The sequence below is a fragment of the Vicugna pacos genome, chromosome 7 (genome assembly GCF_048564905.1).
Source record: "Vicugna pacos chromosome 7, VicPac4, whole genome shotgun sequence".
Classification (NCBI taxonomy): Eukaryota; Metazoa; Chordata; class Mammalia; order Artiodactyla; family Camelidae; genus Vicugna; species Vicugna pacos.
In genome coordinates, this window is record NC_132993.1 from 67,308,886 (window position 1) to 67,335,102 (window position 26,217).

The 26,217-nt window shown below is 38.2% G+C and overlaps 1 protein-coding gene across 12 annotated transcripts in view; it reads left to right on the forward strand.

The window, feature by feature from the left end:
* ELAPOR2 (endosome-lysosome associated apoptosis and autophagy regulator family member 2) overlaps positions 1–26,217 on the forward strand; it is a 660,265-nt gene that overhangs the window by 568,619 nt on the left and 65,429 nt on the right. For all 12 annotated transcript variants that reach the window (XM_072965097.1, XM_072965100.1, XM_072965099.1 and 9 more), the window contains one exon: positions 9,514–9,565. The gene's annotated coding sequence lies outside the window, so the exon portion shown is untranslated. The remainder of the gene's footprint in view (positions 1–9,513; positions 9,566–26,217) is intronic.

Genomic DNA, 26,217 nt, shown 5'->3' on the forward strand with positions numbered 1-26,217 from the left:
GAAACTTGTTTTTATCTTTTATTGGAGGTATAGTCAGTTTACAATGCTATGTTCTGGTATACAGCATGGTGATTCAGTTACACATATATATTTATTCCTTTTCATATTCTTGTTCATTATCAGCCATTATAAGGTATTGAATATAGGTCCCTGTGCTATACAGTAGGACTTTGCTGTCTATTTTTTTTCACATTTTGTTTTATTTATTTTTTATTGAAGTATAGTCGGCTTACAATATGTCAATTTCTGGTGTACAGTATAATGTTTCAGTCATACAAATGCATACATATATTCCTTTTCATATTTTTTTCATTATAGGTTACTACAAGATACTGAGTATATTTCCCTAGGCTATACAGTGTAAACTTGTTGTTTATTTTATATATTGTAGTTAGTAACTGCAAATCTTAAGCCCCCGATTTATCCCTTCCCACCCCCTTTCCCCACCTGTAACCATAAATTTGTTTTCTATGTGAGTCTGTTTCTGTTTTGAAAATCAGTTCATTTGTGTCATTTTCTTAGATTCCACATATAAGTGATATTATATGGTATATTTCTTTCTTTTTCTGGCTTCATTTAGTGGACAATCTCTAGGTCCATTAAAAAAAAAACAACTAAAAATAGTTACCATATGATCCAGCAATCCCACTCCTGGGCATTGGAGGGAACTCAAATTCAAAAAGATACATTCACTCCAGTCTTCATCCTGTTTTTAAATGCTTCCAGTAAACACAAGTCTCTGTTCCTCCACTCTCACCCAACAACACATGCCACATATCTCAGCTACCTTTCATTGCCCCTGCAGTCAGAACAAGAGATTTGGGCTTATATTTGTGGGATAGATAAGAACTTTACTGCCCCATAGGACCTTGCAGAACTGTTTACACTTAGCTCTTCAAAAATGTGTGTATGTATGTTTGGAAAGATAGAATTTTAAAACTTTTCAGCATATGAAATATGTATCAGAACACAAATGTAGAGGGAATAATGCTGTGAATCCATTTCCAATGCATAAAGTCCTGTGTATCAAAGACATCAACATACTTAATTTCTTTATCTCGTAATACACATTATGCAATAGTATAAGTATAGAAATGAACATAGCCACTAAAAATATAGCTAGTGAAAGCCATTTAAGAATTTTTAAACAAACCGATCACTAGAAATGAAAATGAAATAGCAATAAAAAACCTCCCTACAAATAAAAGTCCAGGACTGGACGGCTTCACTGGGGAATTCTACCAAACATACAAAGAAGAACTCATACCAGTCCTTCTCAAACTCTTCCAGAAAATTGAAAAGGAAGGAATACTCCCAAACTCATTCTATGAAGCAACCTTCACCCTGATACCAAAACCAGGCAAAGACACTACCAAAAAAGAGAATTATAGGCCAGTATCACTGATGAACATAGACGCCAAAATCCTCACCAAAATATTAGCAAACAGAATCTAACAACACATAAAAAAGATTATACATCATGACCAACAGGGGTTCATCCCAGGGACATAAGGGTGGTTCAACATATGCAAATCAATGTAATATATCACATCAACAAGAGAAAGGACAAAAAACATATGATCATCTCAATAGATGCAGAAAAAGCCTTTGATAAAATTCAACACCCATTTATGATAAAAACTCACCAAAGTGGGTATAGAGGGAACATATCTCAACATAATAAAAGCTATATATGACAGACCTACAGCCAGCATAGTACTCAACGGTGAAAAACTCAAAAGCTTCCCACTAAAATCTGGGACAAGACAAGGATGCCCACTATCACCACTCCTATTCAACATAGTCTTGGAAGTCCTAGCCACAGCAATCAGGCAAGACAGAGAAATAAAAGGGATCCAAATTGGAAAAGAAGAGGTAAAAGTGTCACTATATGCCGACGTACATGTTACTATATATAGAAAACCCTAAAAGGTCCACACAAAAACTACTAGAGCTGATTGAAGAATTCAGCAAGGTTGCAGGTTACAAGATTAACACTGAAAAATCAGTTGCATTTCTTTACACTAATGATGAATCAACAGAAAAAGAAAGTAAAGAAACAATCCCCTTTAAAATAGCACCCAAAGTAATAAAATATCTAGGAATAAATCTAACCAAGGAGGTGAAAGAATTATACACAGAAAACTATAAACCACTGATGAAGGAGATTAAAGAAGACTTTAAAAAATGGAAAGATATCCCATGCTCTTGGATTGGAAGAATCAATATTGTTAAAATGGTCACACTGCCCAAGGCAATCTACAGATTTAATGCAATCCCTATCCAATTACCCAGGACATATTTCACAGAACTAGAACAAATCATAATCAAATTTATATGGAACCATCAAAGACCTAGCATTGCCAAAGCATTACTGAAGAGAAAGAAAGAGGCTGGAGGAATAACTCTCCCAGACTTCAGACAGTACTATAGAGCTACAGTCATCATGACAGCATGTTATTGGTACAAAAACAGACATATAGACCAAAGGAACAGAATAGAGAGCCCAGAAATGAACCCACAAACTTCTGGTCAACTCATCTTCGACAAAGGAGGCAAGAATATACAACGGAATAAAGACAGTCTCTTCAACAAATGGTGTTGGGAAAACTGGACAGCAGCATGTAAAGCAATGAGGCTAGGATACTCCCTTACACCATACACAAAAATCAACTCAAAATGGATCAAAGACTTAAACATAAGACAAGATACAATAAACCTCCTAGAAGAAAATACAGGCAAAACATTATCTGACATACATCTCAAAAATGTTCTCCTAGAACAGTCTACTCAAGCAATAGAAATAAACGCAAGAATAAACAAATGGGACCTAATGAAACTTGCAAGCTTCTGCACAGCAAAGGAAACCAGAAGTAAAACAAGAAGACAACCTACGGAATGGGAGAAGATTTTTGCAAATGAAACCGACAAAGGCTTGATCTCCATAATGTACAAGCAGCTCATACAACTTAATAAGAAACAACCAAATCCAAAAATGGGCAAAAGACCTAAACAAGCAATTCTCCAAGGAAGAAATACAAATCATCAATAGGCACATGAAAAAATGCCCCATATCACTAATTATCAGAGAAATGCAAATCAAAACTACAATGAGGTATCACCTCACACCAGTCAGAATGGCCATCATTCAAAACTCCACAAATGACAAATGCTGGAGAGGCTGTGGAGAAAGGGGAACCCTCCTACACTGCTGGTGGGAATGCAGTTTGGTGCAGCCACTGTAGAAAACAGTATGGAGATTCCTCAAAAGACTAGGAATAGACTTACCGTATGACCCAGGAATCCCGCTCCCGGGCTTATATCCAGAAGGAACCCTACTTCAGGATGACACCTGCACCCCAATGTTCATAGCAGCACTATTTACAATAGCCAAGACCTGGAGACAGCCCAAATGTCCAAAACAGATGACTGGATAAAGAAGAGGTGGTATATTTATACAATGGAATACTACTCAGCCATAAAATCGACAACATAACGCCATTTGCAGCAACATGGATGCTCCTGGAGAATGTCGTTCTAAGTGAAGTAAGCCAGAAAGAGAAACAAAAATACCGTATGAGGTCACTCATATGTGGAATCTAAAAAAAAGAAAAACCACAAACAAAGCATAAATACAAAACGGAAATAGACTCATAGACTACAAACTTGTGGTTGCCAAGGGGGTGGAGGGTGGGAAGGGATAGACTGGGATTTCAACATTGTAGAATAGATAAACAAAATTATACTGTATATAGCACAGGGAAATATACACAAGATCTTATGGTAGCTCACAGAGAAGAAAATGTGACAACGAATATATATATGTATATATATGTTCATGTATAGCTGAAAAATTGTGCTCTACACTGGAATTTGATACAACATTGTAAAATGATTACAAATCAATAAAAAATGTAAAAAAATTGTTTTAGACCCCCCCCCCCCTTTTTTCCCCACTGACTGCATGTCCCATTTGGGAATGTATGAAATAACTGTTTCAAAATAACTTGGAAAAGTTTTTTTTTGTGATTATGCCATAATTTAATATACACCAAGCTTTCACTGCACATCCAAGCTTTTTGAGGTCATTTTAATTCATTTCTGTTTTATAATTGGTAAAAATACTGAGAGTCTTCATAAAACTATGTGTGTTCAGGGAAGTCTAGCTGTTGTCAATATCTGGTGCACGCTACTCCTTGCCTCTGTTTTTAATTCAAAAATACAGTTTGACTTTCAGTTTTAGTTAAATGTATATACACTTGTATCCTACTTTATTACTCAGTTTTCTTTTTTTCTCCCACATACAGAGTATATCTTGGAGATCATTCAATCATAAAGCAGATATTTCTTATTTTTAACCAGCTGCACAGTACTCCCCTCTGAAGACAAACTATAGTTATGTAACCAGTTCCCATTGTCACATGAAGATCCTTGAACATCAGCCTCTTTAAAATTCTGTCCAGCGCACCTTTGCGGTTGGCCCTTAGAAGCAGAAGTGCTGAGTCAGAGGGTCAATGTGTTTGGGTTCGTTTGCCCCGTGTGCGGCGAGCCACGCTTTGAGATGTCGAGGTCTGCCGCGGAAGGTGGTTTATTCACAAGACAAGTCACGTGAGGAAACAGGAGAAGAAATACCAATTCCACCTCCACAGAGGGGCGGGGCTCGGGGTGTAGACGGGATGCAGCTGAAGCTTGGGGAGCCAGGGAAAGGTAGTTGGAGGTCAGAAAAAGGGAGGGAATTTGTCGTTCTGTGCCGGCGTGACTTAGCTACAGGCTTCTTTATGGGACATGTGTTCAGAAAATGATGGAGTTAGCATGTTCTTAGGGTGGGGTTTTATGGCCCTCTGACATCAGAAGCTCACTGAATGGACATGTGTCCAGTTGGATGATCTGTGGTGCTAACCAGTCCTGACTGGCTGGTGCTGGAACTGGATGTAGCTGAGTCCAAGTTTTTAAAAAAACAACTTGGGCAAACATCTTATTGTTGAGGCTAGGTGACGTTTGGGGGACATGCAAGTTTTTGTAGAAACAAAGCAAGCTTGAGCAGCGAAGGCAGCTTAGTTTATTACGTATTAATGCAAAATGATGACTACCCTTGGTTTCAGATTCTTATGTCATTTTGCCAGGTGTTGAGTCATCCGATTCTTTATCACATGGGTTCTACTATTTTGCATTCCTATTAGCAATACTTGAGAATGACAGTTTTTACCCAACCGTGTCAATAAAGTATAATGTCAAAAGTTTTGATATTTTCTAACCTGTCAGTGAGAAATGGAAACTCAATTTAGTTTTAATTTGCATTCACTTAGGATGAATCAGGTTGAGTATCTTCTCCTGTGGTTAAGGGACACTTACGTTTCCTTATCTGTGAACTATCCATTCTTACACCTTGCCAGTTTTTCTTTATTTTAATGACTTTAGTATTTTGTCTATCAGTTGGACATATATTACTGTGTAACTATGGTGTTTTGTTTCCTGCACCACTATGGTGGGGATTTTTTTGATGTGAAACATTTTTATTTTTACATGATCTATTTTTCAGATTGAACAGTCTTTTTCTTTTGTGCATTTGGATTTGAGTCATTAGGGAAATTTCCTGTTGCTGAAGTTGTAGAGGAATTCACCCATGTTTTTATCTAATATTTATAGTTTCCTTTTTGCTACTTAAATTTCTGATCTCTTTGGAATTAATGCTTCTGAATGGTATAAGGGAAGGATCTTCATTACTTCATGACTGTAATATTAATTACATCTTTGTATACTAAATTTACATACAAAGTTGGATCAATTTAATTTTAATCAAATAAAAATTATAAGATATTTAGAGTGTAAAAAGTAATATTTGATATCCGTATTCATTGTGAAAGTATTCCCCCATCAATTTAATTAATATATCCATCACTTCACGTATTCCCCCCTCCCTTTTTTTGGGGTGGGACATTTAAGTTTTATTCTCTTAAGTCTCTCTGAGTAGTTTGCTTATTCACATGCTAACGCCACACAATTCTAATTACGGTGGATTTATAATATTGATATCTGGTAGAGCTATTCCTTTATGATTGTTTTAATGGGGGATTATCTCAGGAAGACACATATTTGACTTTTTAGTATTGTTAGCCCCCTGCTAGTTCCTTTCAACTCCAAATCCTAGCTGCTCTTAATACAATGAAGTACTTTAATGTAATGTAAATGTCTGTAGTTCAAGGTGTTAAACTCTAGTAGTTTCTACTGGCTCTTCTGAGTGTGTATGTTTGAAGAAATAAATCTCTTCCCAGTTCTCTCCTATAAGCTTTTTCATATATTGGGAAATCTTTCATGACATGGAGAGTCAACAGGCCTGGATTTCAGAACTAGGTCATTAATTAGAAGAACTACTATATAAAATAGATAAGCAACAAGTTTATACTGTATACCACAGGAAACTATATGTAATACCTTGTAGTAACCTATAATGAAAAATAATATAAAATGGAATATATGTATGTATATGTATGACTGAAATTGACACAGAATTGCCAACTGACTATACTTGAATTAAAAAAAAGTAGAGTGAGAAAAATTAAGTACTATGGATGTAATACATAACATGTTAAATATAATTAGCATTTCTTGTATATTATGTATGAGAGTAAATCCTAAGACCCCCATCACAAGGAAAGATTTTTTTTTCTCTCTTTATTTAATTTTGTGTATATACAAGATGGATGTTCACTAAACTTGCGGTTATCATTTCATGGAGAATGTGAAACCATTATGCTGTACATCTTAAACTTACACAGTGGTGTATGCCAATTACATCTCAATAAAACAAAGAAAAAGGAAGGAACAAAAAGTAGAGGGAAAACTTACCTTCCTTTGTCTCCATTCTAAAGAAAGATTTTGTGGAGAGACTGCATGTATCATTTAGGATTAAGTTCAGTGGCAGGTAAAATTCAGTTTAATCAAGTACAGTATTTAATTTGATTTTCGCATAACAAAAGGTTCAGATTTAGAAAATAAAGGGTTGACTTGGTAGTTCCAGGAAGCCAGCAGGGCTCCCTTTCTGTTCCACCAGCCTCAGAGTTCTTCTTACACTTTTGTTCTGAAGAATATGACGACACTGAACCTCTTCTTGCAGCACGCGATGCAACACAGTAACAGCACATTTCAGAAGTCTTAAGTGAATTGCGAAGACATTTCATCTATAATAACAGAATATGTCAGGCACTCTTTTATACACTTAATATACATTGCTCATTTAATCAGGAATCATTAGGTGGGTGCTGTAATTATTCCCTTCTAATGCAGTAGAAGCCTAAAGAAAAGCAAAGTGTGTTAATGTAGTCCACACAGCTATGAGTTAACAGAGGGGGATTCAAGGTCGGGAACTCTGGCTTTGGAAGTTGACCCTTAACTCTTAGACTGCTTGGTGTATGTGAAGCTAATTACTCTAGACAGCTGCCCAGTAAGATGCTGGTATTAACACCATTTGTGGCTGAAGAAGTAGCTACAAAGCGAGGTTCATTTATCATTCCCTGTTGCGTGACTAAAACAGTTCAAAGCCCCTAGAAAGTGATGCATTAATATCTTCGGAAAAGCCTGTTACTGCTGAGAATACAGGTTGCTCCTCTCTCTCTGGAAATCCTTCAGGAGATGAGAGACACTAACAACATCAAACTGAGGTTATCTCGTTTTAAGCCTTGGAAGCAACAGCATTTGAAGGGTACAGAAAGAAAATTAGAAACATAACAAACGCATTTATTAAGAACTGAACCAAATTCCCTCCACAAACACTGTTCTCCCAAATGTTATAGCAACTGCTTCAAAGCCTGCCAATATCAATCCCCCCAAAATATACTGTGTAGCACGGTGCCAAGTTGTCTGTTCGGACTAAATATATTTGACTATTTGAGAGCTATGACTTGCTGAATGAAGCAGCCGGAGCATTCAGTCCTAGTGCCACTCTGCCAGGAAAGTGCTGCTTAGGCCAGAAATTTTACCTTAGGAAATCCTTCATTAATCAGGGATGTTTTCTTCTGTGTAAATACATGCGCTCCTTGGAGGGAAAGCATAGTAAGTCTCACTCATTATTCAGGCTCTGGTGGAACTAGTTAATTCAGTCCAATTGCTGGCCAAGTGAAAGTACTTCTGGATAAAGAGGCAGAGGAAGAGACAGTGCACTGGGCTGAAACGACGGGGTTTAAGGTTGAATAAGACAGGACCTCAATCCAGATCTCCCACTTACAAGCTGGGTAACAGTGAACATAGTATGAAATCTCAGCTTACTTATCTGTGAAATGGGTATGATGACACGTAACCAGAAATTTGTAATTACCTGAGATAGCATACAGAACCCACCTAGCTTAGAGTATCTACTAAAATCCTAGTTCCATTTTCTCCTAATGTTTCTCTGGAAGATGTGTTGTAGAGAGTAACTCCAGGGGGCTAGGTAGAGGGGAATGGAGCAAGAGAAAGGACAGAAAGAATCAGAGAGCTTTGGAAGGAGGTTACAGATGCCAAAGGAAAAAATTAAACTATTTTGAACTTTTGTTTATGATTAGACCTGATTCATTCTTTCTCTGTCTCCATCTGTCTGTCTCTGCATGTCTGTTTCTGTATCTCTGTCTCTGTGTGTCTATCTTGGTCTAGCCTATTACTTTTTTTTTCCTTTGTACAACTCTCTATTTTAAAAATATTACATGATAGAGTCAGGAATCCCATAAGATAACCCTCAAAAGTTCAGTTCCTTATTTGCTATATTGCTGATACTTTGCTATTGTTGAGATAAAAGCTAAAGCCCATTCATGAAGTTATATTTTCATGACTGGTTAGTTTAGACATAATACTGGCTTTTGGAATGATAAAAACTTTTTTTTTTTTATGGTGGAGGGGACAGAGAAACAATCTATTTCAAATAACAATATGCTAGGTAAAATTCAGTGGCATTTTGTTGCAAGTTCCAGAAACTGTTGAAGGCTCTGCACACTGTCATTGTACTGCAATTTTTATTTGCAGTGAAATTCTTGGATCCATCACATTTAAAACAGATCTGCATGTTGTAGAGAACGAAAGAAATGGAAAAGCCAAAAGCATGCCAAGCAGTTTCTTTACTGCTTGACTTCAGAGAAAGGAAAGAGAGGAGAGTAAAAGTTAACACCGTGTGAATATACGAAGTGGTCTTTTAAGTCTTACCAGCCACTGTGCTTTTTACTCAGCCCTCCCAGTTTTTCTTGTTTATTGCTCCCTCTTCCCTGAATAAGGTTAACCAGTCAAATTCAAGTTACAATTTCTCCAGGTATTCACTTGTATCAACAGGGAACAGAGACTTGAGCTAACAGCATTGGAAATAATACCAACAGATAAGGAGTACTGAGGCGGGGTTTGGGATCAGGGCCTTCTGTGACATCGCCCTCAGGAGGCAGGGAGCATCTCCATCTGTGTGTGCTTTGTGACTGGTTCTAGAGCAGCGGACTAATTGCTGCCCTCCCTTCTGCCTTCCCTTCCCTGTGTGAGCCTTTGATTTCTTCTTTCCCCTAGGAAGGTGAGCATTCCCTAGGAGGCCCAGGACTTCCCAGAAGCTTTCCTGAAGGTAAAACTTCTGATTCCTTTTTGGGAATTTAAATGTTAAGTGGACATAAATGATATCGATCCTTAATGTAATTTTTTTTGACTGAACTATATTCATGGCTTCAGTTGGGTATTTGACAAATGTTTCTAATACTAACTTTGATTTAAAGTGAAGAAAGACACTAAGGTAAGTCCCCCCCACACACCAGCAGTGCAGATTTGGAGACCTGGACGTGACTAGCTCCTGAGGAGATCAAGGTAAGGTTTCATTAACACCGATGTTTTCATTCTTTTATATTGCTGCTGTGAAAACAGTCACCACAGTAATTCTGGCTTAACGTTTTAAGATAATATCAAGTGTTGGGGAAGACACCCTTTCAAATGGTGCCAGTGTGAGACAGTAACTTTGACCCCACACCCACAAATGCAGGGCAAAAGCAGATGTCATGTGCCTCATTCACCAGACAGGTGGGTCAGCTCAGACGTGAAAGACTAAACGTAGAAGGAATGTTCTACTGATACATTTGTGCACTTTTCCTCTTTTTTTTTTTTATTGTTATGATTGTTATAATGACTGAAATCGGTTTGGGGAGGAGATAAAATAAGGTTTTCCAATTCAGTTGAAAAGCATACCTTTAAAAAATTCTGACTGAAATGTAAATGTATATGAAAGTAGCCAGCTGTTACTCATCCGGGAAGCACGTGAGCATCTGTGTGGCTGACCTTGTTCTAGGGGCCGGGACACAGGGACGGATAAAGCAGGTGTCCTCTCTATCCCAGGAGCTTACATTATCGGGGGAGAGGAGCAGAAAGGAACCAAGCTGACAAATGCACAGATGTTATTTCAGGTAAAGGGAAAAACTGAAGGGAGTAGGGAGTGAACTAATCTCTCCATGGAGAGGGGCTACTGTTCCTTTAAAAATTGTGTCATTAGAAAAGGCTTCTCTGAGAAATTAGTCATAGAGAAGTCACATAAATGCAAAGTACCACGAAGGATTGTGTTTAACTATACAAAATACAGTGTAATATTGTGATAATTTACATAAATTATTTACATGGTTATTTTAAATTGATCTTGATACAGGAAGATAACATTTTTTTGCCTGTCTTAAATGAATTATTTAGGCATTTGCCTTCAATCTCTAAATTCATAAGTAGCTGTTACATTTTTGGCCTTCCTCCATACGGCTCTGAGACTTTGCTCGGGCCCGAGTATAAGTGGTTGGGGAATGTTGCTTTGGGTGCCGAATGAGTGGCCTTCCTGGGTGTCCACCTGTCCGGGCTGTGTTTTAATTGGGCAGAAAAATACAAAAGCAAGCTAGACAACTTTGAACTTAGTTTATCTATATAACATTGTCGAGAGGATTCTGCATCTGGAATGGTTTTCTGAGTTTTACTACTTTTTTTAATGTCAGTTAATAACTTTTTTCACCATTTTATACTCTTCATTATTTTTCTTGAGTCAGTATCTAAAAAAGACTCTCTGATCTTTAACATGCTCTACTTAGTTGACCTAAGCATTAAAATGCTCATCTTAAAATAGCTGTCTGGTCTCTATCTGTGTTAATTATTGCAAGAACTAGATAATTTTCACAAAAGATAAAAAGACATTGTGTGATGGCATAGCTGAAGATATTAACAAAAATAATTGAGCACCGTGTTGTGACTGTAAGTGATAAAAGACAATGAACCAGAACTTTCTGATTCAAGCTAAATTCCCCTGAGACTTAGTAGCAATTGTAATGGTGTATTTTCTTGATTTGGACCCTTACCCCCCATTCTACACGGAGGTGACTGGTGCATTTCACACAGGCTGCCAGAGAGCTGTAAATGCTTCCCCTCTCTGCCAACTAGTAATTGGTCAAATGGTGTCTGCAAGTCCAGAGCTGTTTCATCTGTTTATGGGGCTTAGTAACAAGAATAAATTAAAGTGATGCAGCATGAAAAAGGAAAAATCAGACTTGTAAAGGGCTATGAAAACTAGAAGTTAAAACATCAGAAGCAGTGCCTTTGCGCAATGTTTGAAATGTCAACATTAATCAGAGCGTAAAAAACGTTGTTTTACTTTTTTTTCCCCTAATGGTAGGAACACGTATGTTTTTCTAATAGAAATCAGTGATGAAAAAGGAAATGAAAATGCTATAAGAATTTGGGAGCCACTCGATTGTGGAAATCCTTTAAACATTCATATATCTTAGGGATTTTTGATGTTGTAAACACAGACCTATTTCGTTTTCAATGACAATATATGCAGAAGTATTGCAAGAGTAATGGACTATGTAGCTCTCCACGTAGTTTTATCACATCTCTGAGAAAATAAAGTCCAAATTACATAGAAAAATTCAATAAAATAAGGTATCTCCAAGACATTACGACACCAAACCTAAGTATTTGTAACAACGCATGATCCAATCTCAAAGTCCCAGGCAAGAGGTGTTGTGTCGACAGAGTTTTAAATATTTCTTAGGCAGAAGAAACCCACAGAATCTCTAGAAATTGGGTTTAAGGAAAGATAGCTTTGATTAGAAACAATGTTGAGCTCTTGGAAATAATATTCTTCCAATGCAATGTATTATACCCAGCATTCAGTTTTATTTTTCTATGTTCATATATAGATTCATAATTTATAGCTAGAGAATGACTTTTGCTAAGGTGACATGTGCTTTATAAGCAACATCTAACTGATTTTCAAGGATACCCTGTACGTATTGGGGATGGGATCTTGATTTGTTAAGTCAGTTTAGCAAAGGGAAAATTAATTTCAAAGTAGTCAGGTGACTCCAGTAAGGAAAGCTCATTCTACACCCTCAAATATGGCTGTTTTCCAGCAAAAAAAAAAAAAAAAAAAAAAAAAAAACTCCATCTCCTCTCTGCCTTTCTCTACCTGTTTCCTTCAAGGATTTATTTGTGGCTATGTGTGTGTATATGATGCTTGATTTATACGATGTCCAGCTCTTCACACCATTCAAATATGATTTTGTATATCATTTCCTCTTTTTAAGTTAGAAAATTCATTTTATGTTGTCAGATGGTTTTTGTCAAGATTCTTGGTGAAGTCAAATTCAAAATGCTGTTTTGAAGTATAGGTTGAAATGTGGTAAGTGCAACTCTTCATCACTCTAAGAAGAATCTGATAGTTTCTCAGTCTTGTTTTCTTAGGAAATCAAAAGATGTGATTTACAAAAGGTCAGCAATGACCTTTCATCTACTATGGCACAGTATTTTCTGTCCTGTCGGATATTTCTACTTCGTGGTGCTACTCTCACTATAAACTGGACATGAATAAACATAAACTTGTCTCCTTCACTTCTCCTCTTACATTGGCAAAACCATATCTGTTTCTCAGCGACTCCACGTCTTTCTAAATTCCAGTGTCTGAGAGCCACCCTTAGTGAGGGAGGGTGGGTCTAAAAAAATTAGGGTCCCTTTGACTCTAATTTCCCTCTTGCAGCTCTAACTAATCTGTCTCCAAATCCTCCTCTGATACCCTCTCCTAAGGAAATTTCTCTCCTTCTGTTGTGTTTCTCTAGGTCTTTGACCATGTCTCTCCATCCTGAAGGCGCCACACTTTGTTAGGGGAGTTGTTTGCACTTAGAATTTCCAAGCCTCACCTTCCATTTACTTTTTAACCTACTGCAAACTGGCTTCTGTACCCACTACTCTAATAGCTAATCCAACAGAACATTTTTCATTCTTATACAACTGGGTTTTTTCACTTCATATTTTTGATGAGTCCTTGCTTTAAAGATCCTGTATCTCGTTTGTTTTTATGACTTACTAGGCTTCAGTTTTATTTGTATTCCTCTGACTATGTTTTTTTCTTACATGAGATCCATGAATTGAATAGGGTCCACGAGGGCTCACTTCTGTCTGCTTCCTGCTTTTGGTGACCCCTAGAGTTGTGACTTTGGCTCACAGAGATGAGGAGAGTTAGCCAGCCTGGTGTTGGGAGCGAAGCAACATTCATAAACAAAAACATGACAAGTAACAGGTTTTAAAGAATATGGTACCTTCAGAAGAAGTTGGCTAAACTGGAAGATGAATGTGGGGGTGTATCTGTGGATAAAACTAAAAAGGTGGCTCGGAGTCAGATCATGAAGAGTCTCAAATGCTGTGTGCTAAGGGTTTGGACTCTGCAGAGTGCTGGGGCTACCACTGGTGCATTCCAGGCAGTGAAGTGATACAATTTGAATTTTATTTGAATTTTAGAAAGATGGTGCTGGTGAAAATTTGGAGAATAAATTGAAATCGTGCAAGATTGGAAGTAGAGTATGGGTTATTTTTAAATACTAGGAGATAAATTATGAGTGTCTAAACCAGAACTTTGGCAATGAGATAAAGAGAATGGAATAAATTAAGTAGCATTTTGGGTCACAGAACTGAGAAAACTTGGCAATCAATTGGATAGGGAGTGGGGTTGAGAGAAACAGCAGGTAAGGACGATTCTCACAGATGAGTAATTCTGGAGGAAGGGAAAGGAGATGATATTTTTAAAAGAAAAAAAAATTTAGTTTCGGTCATGATTATCAATTGACTGAGACACACCCAGATGAAATTGTTCAGGAGGCAGATAGGAAATGCATGTAGTGATTAGGTGACTGTTCCTGGTGGAGATGCAGATTTTCTGGGGAAATAATTAATATATAGGTGGGAGCTAAAGCTATGATAACAAGAGCTAGAGAGCAGGAATAGAGTGAGGAAATGAGATAGCTCTACCAGTCCCGGGAGATGGGGTTCTGCTCCAGTACAAGCCCCTCAGACCTCAATGACTGATAGTAACAAATACTACGTCTTTTGCTCCATGCCATGGGGTAGGGAGTAGGATTTGACTCTTAAAAAATAAAAAAAATCTCTGGGACACAGCCTTCCCACACAGATTGTATAAGGGACCTCATTTATTATTATGCAGAGGGAAAAGAGAGAAGGATGAAGAATGAAGGGACCCTTAAAGTTTCTGCCTGTAGCACATACATACAACTTCCGCTCCCATTTCCATAGTCAAAGCAAGCCACTAGTCCCGACATCTGAGTGGTGAAGAAGTATAATCCTCTCCCAGGAGGGAAAGCAAATATTTGGTAAATAAAAATGGAATCTACCAGGATTGCCAAGTGAGAATTTAAAAGAACATAAACATTTCAGTTGCTCTTAGAAAAAGGAGTCTCTTTCAAGAAAGCTGAAGAATAGTGGCTAAAAATGTAAGTGGAAAACACAGATGAAGTATTTTTCCTGAAATTAAAAAAATAATTTGGTTTGGTTCATTAATAACATTTTGAAACTTATACCAAGGGTATATTTACTTTTGCTAATTTATCACTGGAAGGGTAGGGGGCTAAAATTTGTTAATATCTTGAAGGTTTCTTGGAGAAGAATTACCCTGCAAGAGGCATTGCCCCAGGCAAATGTAAAGGAGAGAGCAAAGAGAATGCCTTAATACAGGGTTTGGATACAGTGTCATATAAAGGTAGAAATACTTTACAGGTTTCTCTTCACAGTTAAAACATGTGTTTTCCTAGAAAATTTAAGGACAGTTTTAAATTTCTCACACTCCATACTTGTTGAGGTTCTTGAAACTGGTGTTTTTATTTGGTCCTTCCATTTCAGGCATAATGGAAGCTCCCAAAGGTGGAAGTAACTTTTTATATCTTTTTATTGTACAAAATATGATATTCATTCCTTTAGCATGTGAATAAAGTACTAATCATTGTTCTATTGTGAAGAGTTGGGCAAATTTTCAGGACTGAGACCTGAATTTGCTGTTAATAAAGGAACAGTGAAACATTAGGAAGTGGGGGTGGTTCTGTCTTATTCTGAAATTAAATGTGGAATTAAAAAGCAAGATTTTAGATTTTAGTAAATCAGAGCTCTCTGAAATGTTAATTGGCCTAAGTAACTCTGCAGACTCATAATAAATTAACTCATGAATTAACTATTTGTGCATCAAAAACAATGTTGAATTTCTACAGGAATCAACTGTGAGTAGAAGATAAAAGCCCCCACCCCACCCACAGAACTTACATTAAACTTGGGGAAACATTAATTCAGTAGTCGTGCCCTCCTTATCTGAGGTTTTGCTTTCCATACTTTCAGTTACCCGTGGTCATCCGTGGTCTGAAATATGAAATGGGAAATTCCAGAAGTAAACAATCCCTAAATTTTAAGTTGTGTGCCATTCTGAGTCGTGGGATGAAGCCTCTCAATATCCCACTCCATCCTGCCCGGAATATCAATCATCCCTTTGTCCAGTGGTGCATCCAGCCCACTAGTCGCTTAGCAGCCTTCTCAGTTACCGCATCAGCTGTCGAGGTATTGAAGTGCTTGTGTTTTAAGTACCCTTATTTGACTTACTGCCCCCAAAGTGCAGTGAGGCGGCTAGCAAGTTGAATATTCTCATGCTGAACCTAAATTATAAATTAAACTTAATCATAGGTATAAATGTATAGGAATAAAATGGTATATTTGGGGTTTGGTACTATCCATGGTTTCAGGCATCCACTGTAGGTCTTAGAACCTATCTCCCAAAGATAAGGGAGGACTACTGTCAATAAATTACAGAATTAATAATAGAATTATGTCAGCGCTAAGTGTCAAGAAGAAGAATGCTTTTTTTTTTATTGAAGTCTAGTCAGTTTACAAGGTTGTGTCAATTTCTGGTGTGCAGCACAGTGTTTCAGTCATAGATACACATACATATGTTCCTTTTCATATTCTTGTCATTAAGGGTTACTACAAGGTATTGAATATAGTTCCCTGTGCTATTTATGCAGAAGAAATTTATCTTTTATCTATTTTTACATATAATGGCTAACATTTGCAAATCTCCAACTCCCAAATTTATCCCTTCCATCCCCTTCCCCCCAATAACCATAAGATTGTTTACTATGTCTGTGAGTCTGTTTCTGTTTTGTAGTTGAGGTTGTTAGTGTCTTTTTTCTTTTTTAAGATTCCACATATAAGTGGTATTATATGGTATTTTTCTTTCTGGCTTACTTAGAATGACAATATCTAGGTCCATTTATATTGCTGCAAATAACATTATTGTCTCTTTTTATGGCTGAGTAGTATTCCATTGTATAAATATACTATGACTTTTTTATGCAGTCATCTGTCAGTGGACATTTAGGTTGTTTCCATGTCTTGGCTACTGTAAATAGTGCTGCTGTGAACACTGGGGTGCATGTATCTTGTTGAATTAGAGTTCCCTCTGGATATATGCCCAAGAGTAGGACTGCTGGATCACATGGTAAGTGTATTTTTAGTTTTTTGAGGAATCTCCATACTGTTTTCCATAATGGCTGCACCAGCTACATTCTCACCAGCAGTGTAGGAGGGTTCCCTTTTCTCCACACCGTCTCCAGCATTTATCATTTGTGGACATTTTAATGGAGAAGAATGATTTCTACAAGATGAATGACCTAGTCTGATCTCTCTAAGAAAGTGATCTAGGTGAATAGTTGAGGTATGGATAGGCATTACTAGGTCAGAAGGATAGGGGCAATGTGTGGGTTAGGGAGCTTTCTCAACAGAGATAATCACAGTCATGAAAGTGAAGAAAGCTCAGTTGCCTGGTGGATTTGTGAGAGAAACGGGGGAAGATGTTTACTGGCATGGGTTGTAGTTTATCTACAGATCCTAGAGTACAAATCTTTGGAATTCATGACAATAATTTTGGATTTCATTCCAGAGACCATCAAAGTCTTTTTTATAAGAGAGAGGCGAGACATAGTCTCATTTGTGTTTTCAACAGATAAATGCCTGTAGGGGGAATAAATTTAAGACATGTAGAAATGGCCAAGGCATAATTCATTATAGTTCAGAAAAGGATTATAATAGCTGGGGATGAGAAGGGAAACAAAGAAATAGAGTCTAGAGATATCTCAAAAATAAAGTCCAGTGGGATTCATGATTGATTAGACAGATGTGGAAAGTAAAGTTCTAGGAAGGATAGATCAAGGATAAAAAGAAGGTTTCTGGCTTCTGAAACTGTAGAGGTCGGATTAACCCATTTACTGGGAGACTGTTTTGACTCTGTATAGTTCATATGCAAAGACATTACTATTGTAGGCACCAGCCGTGGGCAAATACAAGTACCATCCAGCTCAGAGGAGCGATCTGGAGACCAGTCTCTTTGGCTCTGAGATCAAAATTTCTGATTGCTAGGGAAAATCTATGAATTATGAAGGCTCATTCTATAATATCAAGTTAGCTGTTCTTGGCGTATTATAATACAGAGAGGATTGTGAGGGAATATTCAAACTGATTGGGTCACTTGGCTTTTGGGAATAGATTCTTCAGTATTAAGCGTTTTGTTACCAACCACCTGTAAGTTTATCTGTGCACACAGTCATGATGATGGTGGTGATGATACCTGGTAGCCACTGAGTCCTTACCAGGTGCCACCCACCATTCTGTGTGCTTTTATGCATATTAATTCTTCTGTCTCCCAACACCCTGGGTACTACTGTTACCTCAGTTTTACAATAGAGAAAAATGAGGCATAGAATTTTTCCATACTTGCCTTAGTGTACACAGCTAGTCAATAACAGAGCCAAGATTTGAAGACAGATGGTACAGCCATGCAGTGGAAGCGCTGAACACCTCACTGTAGAATTGGACTGTTGTGAATTCTAGAGTGCAGAGGCCATACAAATTTGACTGGAGAAAGGCAAAGGTCCGGGAATGGGTTGTGATCTGGGGACAAGCTGTTTCCACAAAAAGCCAGAGCTGCTCATGATGTATAGTCCTAGGTCCCTTCTTAAAGCTGATGTTTCCCAGAGTGAGTGGCCCTGAGTGAGAGGTTGATGATGATTATTCCCAGGAGTAGGGAAGAGTCCAGTCCCTCAGGGATCTCTAGGCTAGGGCTGGTGAGATCTTAGCATTGGAAACCATATCATACTCATTTCATACGTTGTATTTCCAAAGTCTGAAAGAGGGCTTGATGAATGAAAGATACTGTGTCTTGTGGATAAATAAATGAATCAATTAATTATTCTTGTTACAAGTAGTTTCCAGGTGCCTGCCTGTTTTATTTATTTATTTATTTACTTATTGAATAGTAAAAGTGTTGAGGGAGGAGATAAACTGTGAGGCTGAGGACTAAGTCTCTCACGTTACTCAGAACTCTAAGCAGGTATGAAGTAAGACAAAGGAAAAAATAACCACCACCAAAATACCAGGTTATGATGCACTTGTGGTGAATTTCAAATGTGGCTACAAATACCTTAGTAAGGTTTAAAGAACAAATTCACTTTAGGACAGTCACAACATTCTGTAATTATTTATAGATATTTTCCAGTTAAATGTCATGTTATCTGCTGAGGTGCAAGGGGTGATGAGGTTGTCACTAATTTACAAAGGTGGTACACAGAGCAGGCAGAGGAGAGGTGATCTGCTCACTTAGTGAACTGAATGCAGTCCAGTGGAATTCCTTAATCTCATGCAACCACACCAGGGTTTCAAACTCCTAGTGGACCATACTGAAACTTGAGTGAAAGACACTTCCCACTGCCATGCACTGTGAGAAAGCTATTACAATGCTCAGTTTGGTGTAACTTGTCACTTTCACTTCTAAATGCTTCAGGCCTGTTCATTTCTCGCTTTACTAGTTCTACTCAATCTGCCATAGATTCCAGGGACTGCTGGACAGTGACTTCTGAGTGAATAGACACTCTTTGGATTTTGTGAGTTGGCCAGACTTAATATTGTGGACTATACATTTTGAATTACAGTCTTGCACTATCAGTTTTTTTTTAATATGAGAATTATATACTGTTCACCTAATGTGAGATTATTATTTAACTGGATTTTGTAATAAGAGCAAAAGTATAAAATTTTTCTTCAAATTTATCTTAGCTTGTTGAAAGATCTTGTAGTTCCTAAATAATTCAACCAGTTACTAGATTTATTTTTATATATTGCTCTGTGAGCCTCTTAAATGCTTTAATTTTCAATGAAGTCACATAATGCAGTTGGTGTGTTTATTAGATCTTGTTTGGGAAATAGATTTGCCTTTCTGATGATGCAGATTTATTGCTGTAACATTTTAAATTCAATCAATTTTAAATTCAATTACTCATTGATTTCCTATTGAAAGCTTTCTATGGGACTGGTGCAATGCTATGTTTGAGGTCCTAAAACAAATATTACACCTACAGGCAGAAAAAAAAGACAGGAAGAGAGAAGAGAGACCAGAAAAACAAATAGGAAGTATTTATAGTTTCCTAAGTATAATTTGCCTAAATAGACATTAAATGATGGATTTCATTGGATGTCATGTTACAAATTACAAACTTGTTTTTCTTAAAATTTAAAGAAAATTTCCTCTCTTCAGTCCTGCATACATTGGATATTGATTTTATGTTTAGGCCAGTTGTAATAGATCAATCTACTCTACACTGAAGTTATTTTCATGTCTTTTTAAAAATGACATAGCACTTATATCCTTGATGGGAATAATATATGCAGTATTGGAGAAAAAAATGAGAGATGGATTCTATAATTGACTTTAGGATTTGCTGATCATTACAATCAAGGCACATGAAGGATACGTTGGGAAGAAAGATGAGTTAAGGGGGTAGAGACTGACTAAAGATACTGACACTGTCATGTACCACTTGCAGTGAAACTGATGTCCTGCTCTAGTATGTCTTGTTCAGACACCACATACTGATGTGTCAAGAAACACCTTGGATTCCGTGACTATAATTTCTTATCTTCACACTTTAAAGATACAGAGAGAAATTTGTCTGGGACCCATTTCTAGTTTTCCCAATTACTTTAAAATACATGGTTTAGAAGCCAACCAGAACATTGCTTTTTTGCTCTGGAAGGCAATCCTTTTGAAACTAGGGGGCAAAAAAATAGAAGGGAAAACAAAACCAGCACTTGAGATCTATGAATTTTCATGGTGCTAGACAACTTTAAGGAAGAAAAGAGGCTGGGAAAAAAAGACCAATTTAACAAGAAAGACTTTACCTGGCAATACTGTTTATCTCACCTATATAATGGCCTAGTCAGAGTTTTATTTTAACAGCCTATTTATTTTGGCAGTACCTATATCCTGAATGGATTTGAAAAGTGAGGAGATTTTTCAGAAAGTTCTAAAAGTACGTAAAGATTTAACGATGTGTTAAAAATTTCAATAGTCTTTATAATTCACAAAACCCTTGTTCAAACTTGAAAAGGGAGGAAGGCCTCACCACCTCTGCACATTTGTTAAAATTATAAGAAAGCCTGCACATTAATCTTTGGAGCAATTTTAGAGGAACAAGGAAACTGCTGTTTATAGTGATGCAATTATAGACCAGGAGATGACATGTGGGATTTGGCTAAAAGGTATATGCTTTTGTTTTAAATTGAACAGTAGTTTTGTGGCTGTTTTTCCCTTTGTAACACTCAGATCTACAGAGAAAGTCAGACTGTGTTCCATCTACAATGTGGTGGTAGGGGAAATAGGTAATTTCATTCAGGGGTGATATTTGCTTCTGATGAAGTGATCATTTCTGGTAAATATAAATGTACCCTGAAAATTGACTGCCAGATTGCATGAGCACCACTTTTTATATATATATAATATATATATATTATATATATATTTAATGTAAGAGTAAGCAAGAATAAAAATATATAAATAAATAAACCACCACCACCACAACAACCTTAGAACTTTGATATGAAGTGGCCTGAAAAATCAAAGGTAGAGAATTTGGGACAAGTTTTTAAAGACGAGATTGAGATCTATGGTACCTTTCATAGTTTGAGTTTGGCTGGAAGTAGGTGCTAAAATGGAAATTGTGCAGCAAGTGGCTGGATAGGAAGTAGTCTTGGGACCAACATCTGTGAGGGAGTGAGGGAAGCAGGACTGGGCAGGCAGAGAAGTTAAACTATTAAGACAGCTGCAGGAGAGGCTTCACCTGGCACAAGTGAAACTCTAGATCTGGGAGAGTCCTTCAGAGATGTCCCCAGTTGAGGTAAGGCTGTCAGGACATTAGATGCAGGCTGTCCTGGAGAGGGAGGTGTAACCTTGGGTGAGGCAGAGATCTTTCTCAGAGGGCAATTCAGCTCTGAGCTCAGCAGACAATAGTCACAGCAGCTGGGGAATGAGTGGCAATTCAGTGGGGCTCTGGCTGAGTCCCCTTGTGGAAGCATTTATTTTCTGTGAGAGTAAGAAGTCTAGAACTGCAGAACCTGAAATTCTAGGAACTGGAAGCATTAATTTCCCCCAAAAAAGGACACGAGGACTCTAAATCACCACAGTCTCTCTTATATCTACCTTCTTGGTTCTGTGTATTCAACCTATTAAAGAAATCTGACTGTAATTGATTTGCAATATATTCTGAGTCCTGGAGGATGATGCCTTATGCTCCCAATATTATCATTTCTAAGCAGGCAGCTGCACCTTCCAAGTCATTTAATTGTTTTATCAGGCCAGCAGCTTCTGGTATGGTGTGTGATAGAACCACTGTATTGCACGATCATGTTCCCACAACAACATTTGCTTTGCTGGGAAGAGGCTCTGTTGTGTTCAATATGATGTTATCTGGGATCTCATGTAGGGGAATCAAACACGATAGTACCTTTACATAGCTATGAGTGCTCACTGAAGCCCTGTGGGTAGGAGGAGAAGCAGCCAGTGATGGGAGATACACACATACGTACATATGTATGTGTGTATGTATGTGTGTATCGGTATCTCTTGCCACCATGCTCCTGTTGGTCTCCTGCCTGGAGGGATAGTGGCACATTGGCAGTGCTCAGCTATAGCTGGCTGGAGTTGTGTCTCAACTGGTGACTGTGTGCACCGCTTCATGCCTGTTGATTCAGTAATGTCCTGTTGGTAACTTCAAATTCACCTGGCTGGAAATATTAATACCACAGAAATAAGGGCTTTTTTCCCTTTGATTCCAGTTGTTAAATATTTACTGATGTCCCATTGTATTTTGAGACCTGAGATTTAATCTCTGTTGCTGACAATTTAGACCTTCTAAGTACTGGCAGTAGTTAAATCAGCCTTAGTGAATGGGACCCGCGTTATTGGCCCCATGCTTCCATCAGTGCTACTCTGTTCATCAGTCCAGAGCACTGTGATGGCCAATGACAGAGGCTGGCAGATGGCAAATGGCTGAGTCATTCTGTCCATGTTATTAGTGCCACTTCTGTGGTGGATCCTCTTGGGTGGCCTTTCATATACAAGAGAAAGAAGTTCTCATAGATGTATAGACAAACATTTTCACCAGACCTCTAGTCTTCCAGCCTTTCTCTTTGCAAGTTTATGACCAAGTCATTCACTGCTGCATATGAGATTATATTCTTATTTCAGGCCATTTCCCCACATGAGCTGGATGTTCTATCCTGTCCAAAGCTTTGACTATTGCAAGTATTCTCCTTTCATGGTCATCTGTGAGTGAAGATGACCTCTCTCAGCATTTTTCATTCAAATTCACATACTGAACTGATGTACCTATGATCCCAGGTTGACCAAGTCTTGCTTTCTTTCCCTCATCATCCAGTCTTAAGGGATCTTCCCCTGACATAGTCATAGTTATGAGCTGAGAGACAGTAAGAGACCAAAATCTGTTCCAACTGTTCATGAACAGACCCTCGTGTCCTCTGGACCTGCTCATGCCCTGTCCCACGTGTTCCATTTGATCTTACGAGGCATTGTTCTTGGGTCCACCCTATATTTGGACATAATGCAACTCATTATAAGGTGTCCTGGCTGCATGGCCACTTGTCAAAGTCCAGAAGGACAATACAGGTTACTTTTCAAGTGATATTTAACTCTTTGCTGCAGATGGCACAGTCTTGATCAAGGACCCTAGGAGTCTGTGTTGTAATTTTACTGCTGGAGAATTCTCTACATTGAATCTTTTTGTACCGTACACTCCTCCAAAACCATACGGTCTGCTGGATCATACGGCCCAGGAGGCAGAGATGTTTGCACTGAAAACTGGGCCTGCTGTAGGGCTCTGTTCTTTTACTGGTCCCACAAAAACTCGGCAGCCTTTATTTAATCCAGTATATGTATTTACTGGATTTGGAGCAATATTCTCGAATCCTGATTATACTGCCTCTAGATCCTGCAGAGTTCAGCTAAGTACTGTTTCCTTAGTGGTGGGAGATGTGCTACAATAATGTGTCCTTAACAGAGGATGTGTCCTGGAATGCCCCAGACCATAGGACATATAAAAAGTTCACTGATGCAGATCTTCTAGAGTGTACGTTCTTTATGAAGGCCTCCAACATATTTAGCACAGAAGTGTATGTTGGCTTGATTAACATGCTTTCATTTAATTAACCAAACTGATGAAGCAGTTATCTCATCAGATCAACATGGAATCATCAATGTCTGGATTTGTGTCACATTCTGAAGATTAGCTAAATGTTGTAGAGCACTTCAGAGACTGTAGCAGAGTGCAGGAGGGCAAACCTAGCTCTGGGGAAAAGCTTGAAATATATACTTAGTTGTTCTCACGTGAATGTGAACTGCTTCTCAGTAGGTGTAGGAAAAAGTTGCATTCTTCCAGTTGGTGGTTTACCTCAGGTCTGTTGATTTATGTAGCAAAAATAGCGCAGCAGGCTCAGAAACTGCAGTTGGGGCTATTACCTGATTGGGTTTGCAGTAGTCCATCATTGTCCTTCAAGATCTCTTTGTGCGAGGGCCAATGTGCAAAGTAAATGAGGACATGATGGGACCGTCAGTACTTTATCTTGTAAATATTTAGCTAATTCTTCTTGAGATACAGTCTGGTTACTTAATTTAATATCTTGGCTGAGAGGGGGGTTAGTTTCAGAGGCTCCCATCTGGTTCTCCCCACTATTATAGCTCTTCCCTCACAAACCATGGAACCAGTGGGGGAATTCTGACAATTATCCTATACATCCATTCCAATTAAACATTTAGGGACTCGGGAAATGACTATAAAATAGATTTGTGGACCTAAGAGACACGTGGGAGCCAGACCCGGGCCAGGACACGGATGACTGCCTGGCTTCCGCATTCCTTCGTTATAACAGGTGGAGATAGCGAGTTGACATGGAGATACTTCAGTTTTCCAGGTATAAATGTCAACTCAGACATTATGTCCAAGAGTCATAAAAAAAAACTGGCCTATTCCCGTTTCCTCAGTGTGAAGTTAAACGGCCACAGGTTCCTCTGGTAAAGTGCTGGAGGAGATTTTCCTATATACCCTCCCTGTAGTAAGACAGGGTCCTTCCTCTAGGGGACCTGACCTGTCCTTTACTCAGGTGGCTGGGCCTGTGAATTGGCTTAGGTCTCCATACTTTGCTGGGACTGTGGGTTTTATCAGGGTAGCCACTCAGCCTCCTGATCATCCTTGATTTCTTTGTGTTGATTGAGCAATACCCTGTCGTTTCCCTAGGGACAATGGTTCTGTTAACCATTTCCAAGGCTCTGTGAGTTGGGCCACAGACTCATGCTGCCAGTTCAGCCTTGCTGCTCATTAGGATAATTGCTCCAACTTTGTCTGTGATGGTTAAGTAACACCATATGGCCTCTACTATCTGGGAGATGGTATCATCCCCATTGCCATCAGGGAATCCATTTCTGCAACAGCACATCCTACTGTTATCCTTGTCCTACAGAAGACAGCCACCACTGAGCTTCTTAATAATGCTGGTGCCCTTCTCACAAACAAATTTCTTATCACTCTGCTAAACAGAGGGTCCTCCAGGTGTTCTCGGTGAAACACAGTTATCTCCTATTTTTTTTTTTTTTTACTTTTCTGACTTTACATAGTCTACCTGCTCTAGCATGTCTAATCTGAGTCTTTTGAACTCTTCTGCAATTTTCTATGGTACTTTTGTCATTTTTATTTAACTGAATATGGCCAATTGCTTTTTCTATGATTCTAGAGTCACCCTAAAAGAATGTTAGCACCTATCTCCTTAGGCCCTTGCTAGCATTTTAAATATTGCATCATGAAGAGTGCCTGCATATAAATACTGACTTATGTTCTGGCAAGTGGAAGGAGCAACGGCCATTAACAAAGAGCAGTGAGTCACTTTTGCAGGACTAAAGGGTTCTGGAGCATGTGGAGATTTAATATACTTTGGTTTGTAGATAAATATTTTCCAAACTTAATCTTAGATTCTGACTTTGGCATAGTAGACTTGCTGGAGGTGAGAATTCAGTCCTCTTAGGAGCTTTTGTATTCTTACATTCTGGGTCCAATCTGCAGCATTTACTACCTTCAGGATGCAGGAGATAAGATGTGTTTACACTTTCCCAGGAGATTTTGTAGATTTCAGACTTACCTGGAATTAGTAATTGATCATCTTCTACTTTTCCTTTTATATTTTTTCTTTGCTGTATCAATAGCATCCAGCAAGAGCCATTTGGTTCTATAATAATTACAACTGCCATTTCCCTGAAGCTCTGGGGATGTGTGTGCTAGTGGACCCACCAAAGCATTCCCTTCCATGCTATCCTATCACAGCTCACCAGTGGAGGAAATGACATGCCAGAATCTCTTTGTTTTATCTCAGTGATAATGGTATCTGGACAGTGAATGGTATAGTTCCAAAGAAATTTCTAATCCCTCACTTTATCATTTTAGTGCCTGTTTCCCAGCCCTCATTTTCATAGGTCATTTTACCAGAAAATAGATTCCAAGATAGACATTTATATGCAGTAGATACACTGGGAAATATCAACAA